The following is a 12380-nucleotide window of genomic DNA, read 5'->3' on the forward strand; positions in this document are numbered from 1 at the left end:
TTTTCCCAACTTCTAAGTCTGACAGCCCTGAGCTCCTGTTGAAATTGATCCTTACTCTCTCTGTAGATCTGCAACCATCTTTGTTTTTCTCCCCAGACGACACTCCGCTGGTAGTACCTCCTCGCCCTCCTTACAGCCTGGCGCATCTGTCCTAATTCAGCCGACCATGGCGTGGGGGTGGCCGCAACGGCTCTCCTCCTGGTTGGTACAGCGGCTCGCACCGCACTGGTGATCGCTTGTACCAGTTCTTCGGCGTACTCGTCCACGTTTTCGTCACCCTCCAGCAATGTCGGGATGTTGCACTCTTCCGCGAGACGGTCCCAGTTGGTTTTGTTGTAATTGAGCTGCAGCTCCCACCCCCATGTCCCAGTGGCACTCCCTTTCCCCAATAGTGAAAGAAATTAGGTTATGGTCACTGGTGGTTGCTCTGTCCCACACTTTCCAGTTGTTAATTTTTGTGGTGAGGTTTGGTGTTACTAATGTAACATCTATGTTTGTGCCTTCTCCCCCGCCGCCTGTATAGGTGGGGGGGGGGGGGGGGGTTCCCTTGTTGGTTTGCAACCACCAGTTGTAATGCCATTATTGTCTCTTCAGCCTTTAGCCCCCGATCGTCGTGAGTGCCACTGAACTATAGGGGGGACTTTGCATTTATGTCTGCCGTCACTATCATCCTGCGTCCCCGCAGTGCCGTGTTAACCAGTGTGAGTGTCTCCAAGAACTCATCTATTTCTCTCCCATATTGGAAATATATGTTGGAGATGTAGATCACTCCTGTAGATGTTTGCAGTTCCACGACATTGCAGTGTTCGCTTGAAAACTGCGCGAGGACCGTGACCCTGAATGATCAATTGGTAATTACTATTGCAGCTTTTGGTTCTGCTCCAGAGTATATTATTTGCCAATTGGCAGCCATATATGGGATCCGTCCTGCTTGGGAGTACGGTTCCTGTAAACAGAGTACATCTAGACTCTTCTCTTCCACTACCCTCCGAATTTCCTGCAAGACTAGTTTACTGTTATGTGTGTTTATCTGACCCACGTTTAGTTGGTTCAAGTGGGAAGTAAGTATGAATATGTGACTCTGGCCAGTTTTTTGACCAGTCGTGAGCTATTCTACCATTAGTTATTACTGCTTGATGATATAGTTCCTCTATGTCGAAATTCTCATTTCGTCTTTCGAAAACCTTTTTGACTAGATCTCGCAGGGCTCCGAAGTCGGTGGGGAGATTCATTGTCTTGAGCTGGATTCTGTCCACAGCCTCCATTATTGGAAAGGTGACATCTCTGCCATATTCATGGCCGACACGTACCACATGTCTTAATGCAGTAGTGAGGATTTCCGGCTCCTCCAATCTGGAGAGTTGCAGTGCATGCTCCGGGTTGGGGTATATTCGTTGGGGGTCTATTCCTATTCCTCTCTGGGTTGGTGAGTCGGGGGATGACTTTGTGCTGCTCACTTCGTTATACTGGACATTTTCGGTATTTACCGATTCTTTGCTGTGTGGAAGTGAACTCCCAGGTACAGGATGCCTGCGTGGCCGAGAAGGTTCTTGGTTCGACCCAGGTCCCCAGCAGGGAGGAGAGGGAGCTTCTTCTTCACATGGATCTGTTTGTATGCATACGTCTTTCATTATTATAACCATAGATCTTGGTTGCGTAATTTTTTGTATAAATTGTTTAAATTTGTTTGCCCTCAGAGCGTCCCTCAACCTCTTGCTTGGGGATTTCCTTTTTGGCTTCCTGAGTTCAGGTATGGCCTCAGCCATAGTCGATTCGAGAAATTAGTCTTTGTTCCAACATCCTGTACGTTGGGCAGTTCCTTCCAGTGGTGTTGCATGGTTTCCTTCCCCTTTTTATGCATGGGATGCAGGTTACATTCTTATTACAGTTTTTCCTCTTGTGGTCTTCTGCCCCACACCTGGAGCAGGCCGGCTTCCTTTCACAATGTTTGTGGACATGGTCCAGATCGCCACAATTGTGGCATCGGGGGACTACTAAGTAGTCTCTGACATTAATTGCATGGAACCCTATATATACCTTGCCCATAGCGGTAAGTTTGCGCCACATCTTGCCGGAGACCTCGGCGACGTGATGGACAACATCTCGTTCCCGAGGTCCGGTTTTAAAACGCAGCTTGAATTCGTATTTGAAAGTTTCTCATTCGTTATCATCAAAATTCTGATTATACAGGGTTTCGTATATATCACTTTCAGTCAAGGCTACAGGTACATCATACAAAATAACCAGTGGATTTCTCTTTTTAAGTGGTTCACATTTAATAGCCTTCTTTAGTTTGGAATTATTTAATATCTTATCTCTATCTTCCTCTGTGGCAAGATCCACGATTACCACATTTTTTGTGGCTTTCACTTTATTGATTTTAATTTTGTCTCTTTCCGGGTCGATAGTAGTTGTAAAAATCTCCTGCACTTTTTTAATGGTCTGACCAGGCAGGGGTCTTAAAAAGACTGCCGTATCTGGTTTCTTTGAAACCCTGGCGATCGTTTCTTTGGTTGTTTGGGCCTTCGTGGCGGTTTGCGCCACCACTCCAGCCCATGTCTTGACTGGTTGTTGTCGTAGTCTGGCGTTCTCCTTCTCCAGCTCTTCGAGATGCCCTTCGAGCTTCGCATGTGCAATAGCCCAGGCAGCGACCTCGTTCTTTATTGCCAGGACCGCAGCCTGGCTAATTTTTCCATTTTTGACACTGGAATCTAGGATTTGACTGATGCGACAGTGTCTTTCGTATACATTTTCATCGTCATGTCCCACTTCCTCCTGTGAGGTAGGGACAGTGGACATACTCGCCCTCGAAATCGCACTCGAATCACTCGTCTCTTGTTCAGCCATATTGATCGACGAGTGAAAGAAGGTTAGGAGCCCGTCTCTTACCCCGGACCGGCTCCTCTGGCATGGGGGGCAGTACGCTGGTTTAGGCGGATTGAAGCTGGACTGCTGGAATTTCGCAGTCTCATCCGAAATGCTCTGCTGTAATTTTTGAAAAATGTGAGGGTTGTTGCGATACACCTTATACTTGAGGGCTTCCCGCACACTGATACATTACGTGGCCTGGGTAGGCCAGCTAGGGCTGCGCCCAGACTGACCTCTGCTGACAACTCTGGCAGGCGTGGAGTTTGTGTAACTGTGCTCCAGTGTTTGTCCGGCCGTATGGGCAGTTGCTCCACGTAGTGTGCGAGTCAGGGCGTATGGCTGTATGCATACATTCACATCCAGTCGCATTCAGTCGTCCGGGCCACTTTCATTTGTCCCACCCTATAGATGTAAAGTTATCAGAAAACCAAAACGCATTGCAAAATGATGAATACAACATTTTGCGAAAAGTCGCAATTGAGTCTAAACAATAAAAAATGTGGTGTCCTCCATATGAGTACTAAAAAAATTGTTAAATTTTGGTTACACGCTAGATCACACAAATTTAAAGGTCTGGAAATACCGTAATCTGGGGTGAAGTGATATGATGGGGTGAAATGAGACAAAATGCAACGTTTGTTATAATGTGCCTCTGTAGTAGCACCTCAAAGTAAATGTTGGCAACAATGATGTTTCTCTGACCGTCTAGGTCTGTTCTAAAGCCTGTGACAGTCAACTGTTTTTTCCTGCTAATTTTTCTGGTCAGTTGAATGGTTTACTTTGACTGGTTATGTTGTGTTTTTTTTTTAAGGTACTGGAAACTTTACTCAACTAACACATATCCTACATTTGAATAAAGCTGAATTTCTTGTAAAAGGTATGGAATGTATCTAAGATCATTAATTTGCTATTGTTATTACACATTTAAAAAGGTTTTCTAAAAAATAAAAATTAAAAAATTAATTTCTTGCCTGGGGTGAAGTGGTACATGTATCACTTCACTCGACTGAACCTAAATTCTATGCAATCCAATTTTTTTCATATTTTTGGCTACAAAAAAAATGCTTAGGTTTTACAAGAGGCCCCCTGGGACAAAACCTTTGAATCAGTACAATTTTCTCCAAACACTCAACTCATCTGGCCCAGCCTCTAGATGAGGCCTTTTTTAAGCCTTTGAAAAGTAAGTGGAGGTCACTCCTCCAAATGTGGAGCTATCAGGGTAACCGAGGCTCTCTGACTAAGATACATTTTCCATCTATATTGAAGAAACTCATTGAAGAGCTGAGTGAAAGTTGTGGAGACAACATTAGGAGTGGTTTCAGAAAAGCAGACATTGTTCCATTAGATTGCCAGGAAATACTGAATCTGCTGCCTAACAAACGTGTGGATTCAAATCATGTTGGTATTGAAGAAAAGCTGGATGAATCTGTAAAAAGTCTGCTTCGGGAGCTACGCTATGGGAAAGAAAAACCGAGACAAAGAACCAGACGGACGGGAAAGCTCCACGTTGAACCAGGAAGAAGTGTCAAGAACGTTGGAAAAGATGAACCAGAATGAGGAGAAAAACTGGAGACGTCTCATGACAGCAGTGATGAAGATGAGGAATACTATATGGCTGCCTCAGAAGAAACCTTGAAGTAGTTGAGCCAACTACAGAAGCTGATTTCATGACCCTCACTGTAGGAAACTTTTTGCTTGTAAACCAAAAGACCAAATAACAAAAAAGGATAAGTTATATCGTACGCAAGTTTCAGGTGTGTCAGAGACCAGCAGTGGTAGTAACAGGGTATTAGAAGTAAGTATAGATGCTATTGAGACACTTTTGTATGATCAGAAATCAAGGAGTCAAGTACTGTATATCCTCATGAAGTTATCGCATGTCTTCCAAACCCAGCGACTCTTCGCTATGGTCGTCTTCAATTCCCAAAAAATGTTTCCTAATTTTTTGTGAATAATTAGTTTTTTAAAAACATACTACGTGTTTCAGTTCACCCCAGCACTGTTAGAACATGATACAGCAGCCATTTCATATGTACACAGGTAAGGGAGTGAAGTGATACAAGGACTTTAAAAAAAATAATAGATAAAGAAAAGAAGAAAATTAAAAAGGATTTTATGGACAGATACTCCAAACATAGATTTAATCAGCCACTGGTATAAATAGATTTTTTATAAAAAAATATGTGTGTTCATATGTTTTTAATTTGCAAACTGTATCACTTCACCCCATTTTACGGTAGTGTCAGTGAGAGGAGACAGCAGTAGGACAGAAGGAAGGAGGCCGTGGCTGTCAAGCAGGAGGCAGCGTTACAAAGAGGTAATGGCAATGCGTTAGGCCGCATGAGTCAATTAGGATGGGCATGTGGGAGTGGATGGTCATGAGAGGCTTACAGCGATGGACTGGCGGGTGTGAGTGAGTTGCCTTACAGCAGCTTGTAGGAGTTGCATGTCAAAAAGAGCATAAATATGTTCGCATACCAATGTTTTTGCCAACATTTTTAAACGTGCTGGGGAAGGTAGAATTAGGCAGCTGGTATCCCACTCTTCTGTCAGAGCCTTTTCATAAAGAGAAGCGCATTCACCACTTTTGCTCTCCAATAGGAGCATTTTTACCGTTGTCCTTTTACGAACATCAACGTCTCATACCTGCGTACAAAATTCTTCTTCCATCATCATTTAATTTTCCCGTAGTTGATTTATTTTCTTAATTTTTTCGATGTGCTTCACTGCCGTTTGTAGAGTGTGTGACTCAACTCTGAAGATTAAATTTACGACGTTCGTGAAAAATATCAGAGGAGGAAGGTGTAACAGAGGGGTAACAGAAAAATAAACTTGGTGACGCCGTTAGTTCTTTCTATGAAGAGCAGGCTTTATGCTGACGTCGAATTTTGCATCTCCGTTCTCTCAGTTTTTAATTACGATAATGTAATTGCTACACCTCTGCACACGGGCTCATCAGAATCATACAAGCCAAAGGCCGGCCACGAAGAGTCATTCCCTCTCTCAAAACTCATCAGGAGCGAGGCCGAATGAGTGCTACCGCAGAAAGCCTTCCAATTAGGCGCTGAGAATGATATTCAGGACCTCACAACCGTTAGTGGAACATGAGCTTTAAACGTTCTTTCCTTAATGAATTCGGCCTCCTTTCTGCTCTTCAGTTATCATTCGCATCGTTGCTTTGTCGTACATCAAAGGCCTTTTTCATTATCGCTCTGAATATTTAGCCTTGTGTATTATGTCACGTTTATTTCTGGAATTCGTAGGCAGGAGTTCCAGTTACGTTGTGTTCCGTCGATTTGTTAATTACAAGCACTGGACACGGACTCAGTTTCCGTATATTGTTCATCAATATAAATTGCACTATACTTCCAATTACATGTTTCATGGATACTAATAAAAGATGCCGTGAGAGGAAAGCCGAAGTAAGTGCTAGGAGTGGGAAAGTTGTTTCTTGTGAGTTCCCTGGTGTGTTGAAGACTTCCGGAGTAATAGAACCCAGTATATTGTCCTGGACAGCCAGTGTTCATCGTCAGAAGTGCCTTAGGGAAGTTTGATGGGATCGCTTTGTTCCCTATACAATGTACATAAATGATCCAACGGTTAGGGCAAGTAGCAATTGGCGACTGCTTGCTAATGGCAGTGTAGTGTGCGTGGAACTATCGTCGTTGAGTGATTGTGGAAGGATGCAGGATGAGTCAGATAGAATTTCTATTTGGTGTGATGAACAGCAGCCTGCTCTAAATGACGAAAAATGTAAATTATTGCAGACGAGTGGGAAAAACAATCCCGTAACGTTCATACACAGTGTTATTAGTGCGCTAGTTGACGTAATCACGTCGATCAAATAGCTGGACGTAACGTTGCAAAGCATCTTGAAAAGGAACAAGTTTGTAGGGAAGGCGAATGGTCGACTTCGGTTTACTGGAAGAATTCTAAGTCAATGTAACTCATCTATAAACTACATTGACAGACTGAAGAGACCAACTAAAATTTGTACCAAGGGCGGGATTCGAACCCGACTCTCCTGCTTACTAGGCAGAAGCGCTAACCACACATTGGCTTTGCTTAGCTACAGAGACTACTTTAGTACGCCTCCCTCGTCAATCCAAAGTTCCCATTCATGCCTCAGCCCACTTGGCACGTGCCTAAAGAGAAGGAGATGCATATTCAAATCCCAGCCTTGGTACAAATTTTCATTCGTTCCTTCAGTCTTCATGTTTACATCATAGATGTTTGAGACTTGAAAACGTCTCTAGATCCATATAGTTTCTTTTAATTAAGGTACCTGTGTCTGCGTTTCCGTCGGGATCCGCCTTTTCGTTCCATGTTGAGGTGTTATTCCAGTAAAATTGGAGAGCATCTGCGATACTGTTCGAGTTGAGGGGGAACACGAAGGGGGCAGAGGCGTGGTTCAAAAAATGGCTCTCACCACTATGGGACTTAACTTCTGAGCTCATCAGTCCGCTAGAAATTAGAACTGCTTAAACCTAACTAACCTAAGGACATCACACACATCCATGCCCGAGGCAGGATTCGAACCTGCGATCGTAGCGGTCGCGTGGTTCCAGACTGTAGCGCCTACAACCACTCGGCCACAGCGGGCGGCAGCAGAGGCGTGAATGGGAAGTTGGACTGAGAAGGGAGATGTGCTTGAGTAGTCCATGCAGCTGTGAAAAGCGACTCTGCTGGGTTGTCGTAGTGGTTAGCGCATCTGCCTAGTGAGTAGGACGGCCAGGTTCGAATCCTGATCTTGATACCAATTGTAATTCGTCTTTTCAGTCTGTATATATACACTCATGCTCATAAATTAAGGATAACTGCAGAATGTGGTGCCACACAACGTGGCACTACACAAAACTGGCGCTAATAACATAGGCACATAGGGGACACACACGACACAGATATGTAAGTCCACGGTATTGGTGATAAGTTGAGAAAACCGTCCCGAAACACATGTGCTACAAACCCTACTGTTTCCTGCACATGTACCCCGACATCAATATGGGATATGATCACCATGCACACGTACACAGGCCACACAACGGGTTGGCATACTCTGCATCAGGTGGTCGAGCAACTGCTGGGCTATAGCCTCCCATTCTTGCACCAGTACCTGTCGGAGCTCAAGAAGTGTCGTAGGGGTTTGAAGACGTGCAACGATACGTTGACTGAGAGCATCCCAGACGTGCTAGATGGGGTTTAGGTCTGGGGAACAGGCAGGCCGCTCCATTCGGGTGATATCTTCTGTTTCAAGGTACTCCTCCACGATGGCAGCTCGGTGGGGCCGTGGGTTATCATCCATCAGGAGGAAGGTGGGACCCACTGCACCCTACAAAAGGCGGACATACTGGTGCAAAATGACGTCCCTATGCACCTGACCTCTTGCAGTTCCTCTGTCAAAGACATGCTGGGGTATATGTGCACCAATCATAATCCCGTCCCACACCATCAAACCACGACCTCCATACAGGTCCCTCTCAAGGACATTAAGGGGTTGGTATCTGGTTCCTGTTCACGCCAGATGAAAACTCGGCGAGAATCACTATTCAGACTGTACCTGAACTCGTCTGTGAACATAACCTGGGACCACTGTTACAGTGACCATGTATTGTGTTCTTGACACCGGGCTTTACGGGCTCTCCTGTGACCGGGGGTCAGTGGAATGCACCTTGTAGGTCCCCAGGCGAATAAACCATGTCTTTTCCGTCGTCTGTAGACTGTGTGTATGGAGACAACTGTTCCAGTGGCTGCGGTAAGGTCCCGAGCAAGGCTACCTGCAGTACTCCGTGGCCGTCTACGGGCACTGATGGTGAGATATCGGTCTTCTTGTGGTGTTGTTCACTGTGGACGTCCCGTACTGTAGCGCCTGGACACGTTTCCTGTCTGCTGGAATCGTTGCCATAATCCTGAGATCACACTTTGTGGTACACAGAGTGCCCGTGCTACGACCTGCTGTGTTTGGCCAGCCTCCAGTCCCCCTAGTATTCTACCCCTCATAACGTCATCAATACGTGTTCTTTGAGCCATTTTCAACACAGTCACCATTAGCACGTCTGAAAACGTTTGCACACTTATTCGCTGCACCATACTCTGACATGCACCAACACACCTCTGCGTATGTGGACTGCTGCCAGCGCCACCGTGCGACGACCGCAGGTCAAATGCACCGCGAGGTGATTTAAACCCGCAAACCGCCCACCAGAGCGTTGTTTCACCATATGTCAGCATTATCCTTAATTTATGAGCATGAGTGTACATCATAGATGTCTGGGACTTGAAGAAGTGTCTGGAACCATATAGTTTCATTTCATATAGAAAGGAGTTCGGGTGCAGAACACTTGTGTGACCCATTCTTGAGTACTGCTCCAGTGGTTTGGATCCCCACCATTTCAGATTAAAGTATAACATTCAAACAGATCAGAGACGTGCGAATACTGCGGAAATACTCCTTGAACTCGCATGGCAATCCCGGAGGGAAGAAGACATTCTTTTGCGAAATACTACTGAGAAAGTTTAGAGAACCGGCATTTGTGACAGACGGCAGAGCAATCCTGGTGCCGCCAACATAGAGTCCGCGTAGAGACCGCAAAGACAAGATAATAAAGAGAAGGGCTCTTACGAAAGCACACAGACAGTCGCTTTGCCCTCTCTCCATTTGCGAGTGGAACAGGAAAGAGAATGGCTAGCACTGTTACAAGGCACCCTCTTACCCTCTACCGTATTGTGGCTTTCGGAGTATGTGTGTCGACGTAGACATAGATTCTATGAGTTCCTTTGCGCATCGCATTCTATATGCTCGATGACGTAAGAACTCCTAAATTCATTTTCGCTTAACGTGCGTATGAAGTTCACCGAACATACATTCTTGTTCCTCCCAGATAGTAGTAACCTATAGTGTCCTCTTTTGACACTATTATATCGGGAATCTCTTATTACAGTGGAAACACGTTGTATTTTTAGATGATTTGGCCTGTCATGGAAGTGACGCACCAGGTCAAAGCCAATATACAAGGTGAGTCATCTAACGTTACCGCTGGATATATATTGTAAACCACATCAAATACCGACGAACCGATTCCACAGACCGAACGTGAGGAGAGGGGCTAGTGTAATTGTTTAATGCAAACCATACAAAAATGCACGGAAGTATGTTTTTTAACACAAACCTACGTTTTTTTAAATAGAACCCCGTTAGTTTTGTTAGCACATCTGAACATATAAACAAATACGTAATCAGTGCCGTTTGTTGCATTGTAAAATGTTAATTACATCCGGAGATATTGTAACCTAAAGTTGACGCTTGAGTACCACTCCTCCGCTGTTCGATCGTGTATATCGGAGAGCGCTGCAACATACATCGCGTTTCTAGAGAATGATCTGCCAACGTTGCTCGAAAATGTCCCACTGGAAACGCGTCGACGTATGTGGCATCAGCATGATGGTGCACCTGCACATTCAGCAATTAACACTAGGCTGACCCTTGACAGGATGTTCGACGGGCGTTTCATAGGACGTGGAGGACGCATAAATTGGCCAGCCCGTTCTCCTGATCTTACACCTCTGGACTTCATTCTGTGGGGTACGTTAAAGGAGAATGTGTACCGTGATGTGCCTACAACCCCAGAGGATATGAAACAACGTATTGTGGCAGCCTGCGGCGACATTACACCAGATGTACTGCGGCGTGTACGACATTCATTACGCCACAGATTGCAATTGTGTGCAGCAAATGATGGCCACCACATTGAACATCTATTGGCCTGACATGTCGGGACACACTCTATTCCACTCCGTAATCGAAAACGGAAACCACGTGTGTACGTGTACCTCACCCCTCATGGTAATGCACATGTGCATCAGTGAAAATGACCAATAAAAAGGTGTTAGCATGTGGACGTAATGTGCTGTTCCAGTCTCTTCTGTACCTAAGGTCCATCACCGTTCCCTTTGGATCCCTACGTAATTCGGTGCTCTCCGATACACACGATCGAACAGCGGAGGAGTGGTACTCAAGCGTCAACTTTAGGTTACAATATCTCCGGATGTAATTAACATTTTACAATGCAACAAACGGCACTGATTACGTATTTGTTTATACGTTCAGATGTGCTAACAAAACTAACGGGGTTCCATTTAAAAAACGTAGGTTTGTGTTAAAAAACATACTTCCGTGCATTTTTGTATGGTTTGTATTAAACAATTACACTAGCCCCTCTCCTCACGTTCGGTCTGTGGAATCGGTTCGTCAGTATTTGATGTGGTTTACGAAATATATCCAGCGGTAACGTTAAGTGACTCACCCTGTATACTATCGTGTCTGTGTTGATCAGTTCAGCATATGAATCAGATCTTCCTTCTGCCACAATGTAATGGTCATCACATTTTGGGCAGGAGCATTACCATAATAATACAGAAATGTTACGACAGAAGGGTGTCGCCATAGCGTGGCGAGCTCGTGATTGTGTGATAAACACCTGACCTGACTTAGACATCGACCAAAACTAATGAGTCCAGCTCACAACATCACACCTTCACTATATTTCACTATCACCACACCAGACTCAACCAAAAACCGCTCGACAACACGTGAGAGGTGTATGATGTGCTATATGACTCATCAGTTCACAAAGCCGTTTTGCACTGTTTCACGTTGTCTGCATTACTCTTAGCAATGCCTACATTTGTCCTTGTGAGTCTTTTTACTAATTAGCTAATTAGAATCATGACTGACATAACTAAAACAAAGCCACTGAGTATCGGCTATGTAGCAGGCGTATAAAATTAAAGCTACCGTTTGGATAGATTAACCAAACAACCACTAATAACGCGAAGTAAGTGACGAATATTTAGCCTAACCGCATTAGAAATATGGTGAATTATTACGCAGTTGGAAAATTGGGGATATTTAACTCTTCACAATGTTTATAGTGCACTATATCCTAGGCTGGCCGTTGTGACCGAGCGGTTCTAGGCGCTTCAGCCCGGAACCGCGCTCCTGCTATGGTCGCAGGTTCGAATCCTGCCTCGGGCATGGATGTGTGTGATGTCCTTAGCTTAGTTAGACTTAAGTAGATCTAAGTCCAGGGGATTGATGACCTCAGATGCTAAGTCCTATAGTGCTTAGAGCCATTTGAGCCAGTATATCCTAACGTCACTGCAATGAGCGTAGTCAAGCTCATGGAGAACCAGGATGGACACTAGGGTACACCTCACCGATCCTCGTGATTTGGCTACAAAAAGTACCCAACACTGTTCTTAATATTTTAAAGCATGTAGGATCAATTACATTGTGAAAAGTGTCTTATAAAGTAATGTGGAGAGTATTGTGTTGCCAATATAGAAAAAGTAACAACAGAATGGGTCGGTCAGGAGACCTCACTGTCTTTGAATGTGGCCTAGTCATTGGATGTAACCTGAGTAACAAATCAATCATGGATATTTCAATCCTTCTAAGATTGCCCACTTGGAATGTCGATGATGTGACTGCGAAGGAGCACAGCTAAGTCAAGTCC

The sequence above is a fragment of the Schistocerca cancellata genome, chromosome 8 (genome assembly GCF_023864275.1).
Source record: "Schistocerca cancellata isolate TAMUIC-IGC-003103 chromosome 8, iqSchCanc2.1, whole genome shotgun sequence".
NCBI classification, from domain to species: domain Eukaryota; kingdom Metazoa; phylum Arthropoda; class Insecta; order Orthoptera; family Acrididae; genus Schistocerca; species Schistocerca cancellata.